General features: G+C 53.4%; 1 protein-coding gene across 1 annotated transcript in view; it reads right to left on the reverse strand.

Annotated features, from left to right (window-relative positions):
• The window catches only part of LOC311228389 (uronyl 2-sulfotransferase-like), a gene marked incomplete at both ends in the record, with an annotated part of 45,287 nt that overhangs the window by 26,578 nt on the left and 13,839 nt on the right, over positions 1 to 4,870 (reverse strand). The gene's annotated exons all lie outside the window — the stretch shown is intronic.

A 4,870-nucleotide genomic window follows, 5' to 3' on the forward strand; every position in this document is an offset into this window, starting at 1 on the left:
AGCTAGTGGAGGTGGATGAGGATGAGGGTAATGTGCTGCCAGGGCTTGGTGCGGGTGAGAACCCTGGCCGCTGAGTTCTGCACATACTGGAGCCTGTCCGTCCATGGTGTTGCTGGGTACCCCAGAGAACATGACAGTAGTCAAGGCAGGAGGTGATGAAGGTGTACGAGGGTCTCTGCCACAGAGTCAGTGAGTGAAGGCCGGTGTCTGGAGACGTCTGCATCAGTGCTCTCGCTGACAAATTTATGATTTGTTTGACTTCCCTCAATTAAAATGCATTTAGGTCACAGTTTTGATTGAATGTATGGCAAATAAGAGAGACGTTGACCTTTAAAGTTCATACCGTCTCTCTATTCTATCGATGAACTCATCTACCAAAACCCCACGGGGAAACACTTTGAAACGCTTCTCAGGGCAAACGTTGATTAATGTGCTGCGATTAATTTCGATTCATTCCTCACAAAGCAGCATGTAATTAGATTAAAAGAAACGGCTCGACGGCACTAGTTAAAACTACAATCGCCACCAAAAACCGCCATGGTACTTTTTTTTGTAAGGGAAGCCTCTGCTAGTGTCCCTACTAGCCAGAGTATGAATGGAATCCAATTGAGCTGGTAGCCAAGAACGTCGCCGGGCCAGTGCCCAGAAATTCTTCAGTCCCATCTCTGTGTGTAGGTGTGTGTGTGTGTGTGTGTGTGTGTGTGTGTGTGTGTGTGTGTGTGTGTGTGTGTGTGTGTGTGTCCAACGCATGCCTGTGCATCTGCGTGTGCCGTATGTGTATGTGTAGAGGCAGGGAGGGGAGTGGGACGGACGGAAAAACCTAAGTCCACCACAGGAATGTCCCCCAATAACACGTGCATTAGGCTCCCCGGGTCCTCCTCCTCCTCCGGGGGACCTGACAGCGCTCTTTCATTGACACCTCCTGTACACACAAACACACACACACACACGCACACGCACACAGCCCAGCGCTGGGCAGGGCAGGGTAAGGCAGTCTCCGTGAGGGTAAGACAGCCTCAGAGAGGGTAAGGCAGCCTCAGAGAGGGTAAGGCAGCCTCCGTGAGGGTAAGGCAGTCTCCGTGAGCGTAAGGCAGCCTCAGAGAGGGTAAGACAGTCTCTGTGAGGGTAAGGCAGCCTCAGAGAGGGTAAGGCAGCCTCAGAGAGGGTAAGACAGCCTCAGAGTGGGTAAGGCAGCCTCAGAGAGGGTAAGGCAGCCTCAGAGAGGGTAAGGCAGCCTCAGAGAGGGTAAGGCAGCCTCCGTGAGGGTAAGGCAGCCTCAGAGAGGGTAAGGCAGCCTCAGAGAGGGTAAGACAGCCTCAGAGTGGGTAAGGCAGCCTCAGAGAGGGTAAGGCAGCCTCCGTGAGGGTAAGACAGCCTCCATGAGGGTAAGACAGCTTCAGAGAGGGTAAGACAGCGTCAGAGATGGTAAGACAGCCTCCGTGAGGGTAAGGCAGCCTCAGAGAGGGTAAGACAGCTTCAGAGAGGGTAAGAGAGGGTAAGGCAGCCTCAGAGAGGGTAAGACAGCTTCAGAGAGGGTAAGACAGCCTCTGTGAGGGTAAGGCAGCCTCCGTGAGGGTAAGACAGCCTCCGTGAGGGTAAGACAGCTTCAGAGAGGGTAAGACAGCTTCAGAGAGGGTAAGACAGCCTCTGTGAGGGTAAGGCAGCCTCAGAGAGGGTAAGACAGCCTCCGTGAGGGTAAGACAGCTTCAGAGAGGGTAAGACAGCCTCAGAGAGGGTAAGGCAGCCTCAGAGAGGGTAAGACAGCTTCAGAGAGGGTAAGACAGCCTCAGAGAGGGTAAGGCAGCCTCAGAGAGGGTAAGACAGCCTCCGTGAGGGTAAGACAGCCTCAGAGAGGGTAAGGCAGTCTCCGTGAGGGTAAGACAGCCTCCGTGAGGGTAAGACAGCCTCCGTGAGGGTAAGACAGCCTCCGTGAGGGTAAGGCAGCCTCAGAGAGGGTAAGACAGCCTCTGTGAGGGTAAGGCAGCCTCAGAGAGGGTAAGACAGCCTCAGAGAGGGTAAGACAGCTTCAGAGAGGGTAAGACAGCCTCAGAGAGGGTAAGGCAGCCTCCGTGAGGGTAAGACAGCCTCCATGAGGGTAAGACAGCCTCAGAGAGGGTAAGACAGCTTCAGAGAGGGTAAGGCAGCCTCAGAGAGGGTAAGACAGCCTCAGAGAGGGTAAGACAGCTTCAGAGAGGGTAAGACAGCCTCAGAGAGGGTAAGGCAGCCTCCGTGAGGGTAAGACAGCCTCCATGAGGGTAAGACAGCCTCAGAGAGGGTAAGACAGCCTCCGTGAGGGTAAGGCAGCCTCAGAGAGGGTAAGGCAGCCTCCGTGAGGGTAAGACAGCGTCAGAGAGGGTAAGACAGCTTCAGAGAGGGTAAGACAGCCTCCGTGAGGGTAAGGCAGCCTCAGAGAGGGTAAGGCAGCCTCCGTGAGGGTAAGACAGCGTCAGAGAGGGTAAGACAGCTTCAGAGAGGGTAAGGCAGCCTCAGAGAGGGTAAGGCAGCCTCCGTGAGGGTAAGACAGCGTCAGAGAGGGTAAGACAGCTTCAGAGAGGGTAAGGCAGCCTCAGAGAGCGTAATGCAGCCTCAGAGAGCGTAATGCAGCCTCAGAGAGCGTAATGCAGCCTCAGAGAGCGTAAGGCAGCCTCAGAGAGGGTAAGACAGCCTCCGTGAGGGTAAGGCAGCCTCCGTGAGGGTAAGGCAGCCTCAGAGAGTGTAAGGCAGCCTCAGAGAGGGTAAGACAGCCTCCGTGAGGGTAAGACAGCCTCAGAAGGGTAAGACAGCTTCAGAGAGGGTAAGACAGCCTCTGTGAGGGTAAGGCAAGCCTCCGTGAGGGTAAGACAGCCTCCGTGAGGGTAAGACAGCCTCAGAGAGGGTAAGACAGCTTCAGAGAGGGTAAGACAGCCTCTGTGAGGGTAAGGCAGCCTCAGAGAGGGGTAAGACAGCTTCAGAGAGGGTAAGGCAGCCTCAGAGAGGGTAAGGCAGCCTCCGTGAGGGTAAGACAGCGTCAGAGAGGGTAAGGCAGCCTCCGTGAGGGTAAGACAGCGTCAGAGAGGGTAAGACAGCTTCAGAGAGGGTAAGACAGCGGTCAGAGAGGGTAAGACAGCTTCAGAGAGGGTAAGGCAGCCTCAGAGAGGGTAAGGCAGCCTCAGAGAGGGTAAGGGCAGCCTCAGAGAGGGTAAGAGAGGGTAAGGCAGCCTCAGAGAGTGTAATGCACAGCAGAAGGCTTCAAACTGTTCTATCTGATATACAGTAACCAGTCAGCTCTCTATGGTCTAGACACGGATGACATAGTAGACAAGAGGAATACACACACACACACACACACACACACACAACACACACACACACACACACACACACACACACACACACACTGTGTGCATATAGACATGCATGCACAGACACACACACAAACACACAGGTGTTCATGCGCACACACACACACGTATGAACACACAAGTAAGCACACGCATGCACGCACACACACACACGCACAGGTAAGCCGACTAGGGGCCTCAGCGGGGCGCGGCCCTCCCCTCTAACTGTATGTAGCGAGGGGGCCCCTTCTCTCTGCATACTTTAATAACTCAACTCACATGGTCCAGAACTCCTGGGACTGCGGTGCAGAATTTAATTACAGCCAGTCGTACTTCAGCACAGAGAATGACATCCACAAACGCACACGGGTCCCAACCCAACCCAACCCACCCCCCCCCCCCCCCCCCCCCCCCCCCCGGCCCGGAGCCCGTCCTCAGTGTTGTGCGCCGAGGTGTCTAGGAGGAGCACGCGTCGGTGGAAGTGGAGGGAAAGTGAAAGCGCACGTGTGTGTCGGTGTGTTTTTACGCCCTGAGGTGTGTCTTTTAATGTCTTTGTGTGTGTGTGTGTGTGTGTGTGTGTGTGTGTGTGTGTGTGTGTGTGTGTGTGTGTGTGTGTGTGTGTTGAGACTGAAGAAGTATTTAAAGGGAAATTCTTATCCACCTCAGCTGTCTGCACATAGATTTACACCCCATCTAAGCGGCATGCCTTCCCATATCGGATCCCGAGCCGGCTAAGTGGTGCCTACAGTCTATATAACTCTCACAAATCAAATAAATGACAGCTTTGATGTTGAATGAAACGGGAGGGAGGGGGGGGGGGGGGGGGGGGGGGGGGGGGGGGGGGGGTGCTGTGAAACGAGGTGCGTCGCTACAGAATGAGACGTTGCACAGCGCGCGTTCCGCTACTGCGGGGGTTAACATGTCTGGGATGAGAGATGAACTCGGAGGGTCTGTAACCTTTTTTAATGTGGTTTAACTAAGTCAGGTCTATAATAATCGTAATCACGTCTAAATACTGGGTTTAGAATCGGCCCCGCGAGGTTCCAGGCAGCGATCCGCCGCCCCCAGCGACGTCAAGTGCACCGGTGCGCTCGGTCTTCAAAGAGAACGCGCCCGTGGCTTCAATAAACCTCGGCGGTGGAGAAACGGCGGTGTTTGCATCTGCGTTCGGAGCGGAATACTGAAGATTCTAAAAGGGGATGACATCACCACATCTAGAAAATGTGCTGTACTAGCCACATACTGTGTTGTAGATAATGTACCTGTCTCAAACCCCGCCCACAAGTTTGAAAGAGGGAAAGCAACAGCTGTGATTGGAGGATCAAGAAAAGAGGGCGGGTTTGAGATAGGTCCTCCATTGCTGAGTGATTGATCAATCGAATTAGTTGAATGAATGATGAATGAATGAATGAATGAATTTAATTATTATTTGAACTACCCTAGGACATGTGTAACTATTTAGTTGTTACTTAGAGTTATATTGTAACGTATCACCCACCCTAGGACATGTGTAACTATTTAGTTGTTACTTAGAGTTGTGTTTTTGTTTT

This window comes from Notolepis coatsorum (assembly GCF_963971535.1).
Source record: "Notolepis coatsorum genome assembly, chromosome: 5".
NCBI lineage: Eukaryota > Metazoa > Chordata > Actinopteri > Aulopiformes > Paralepididae > Notolepis > Notolepis coatsorum.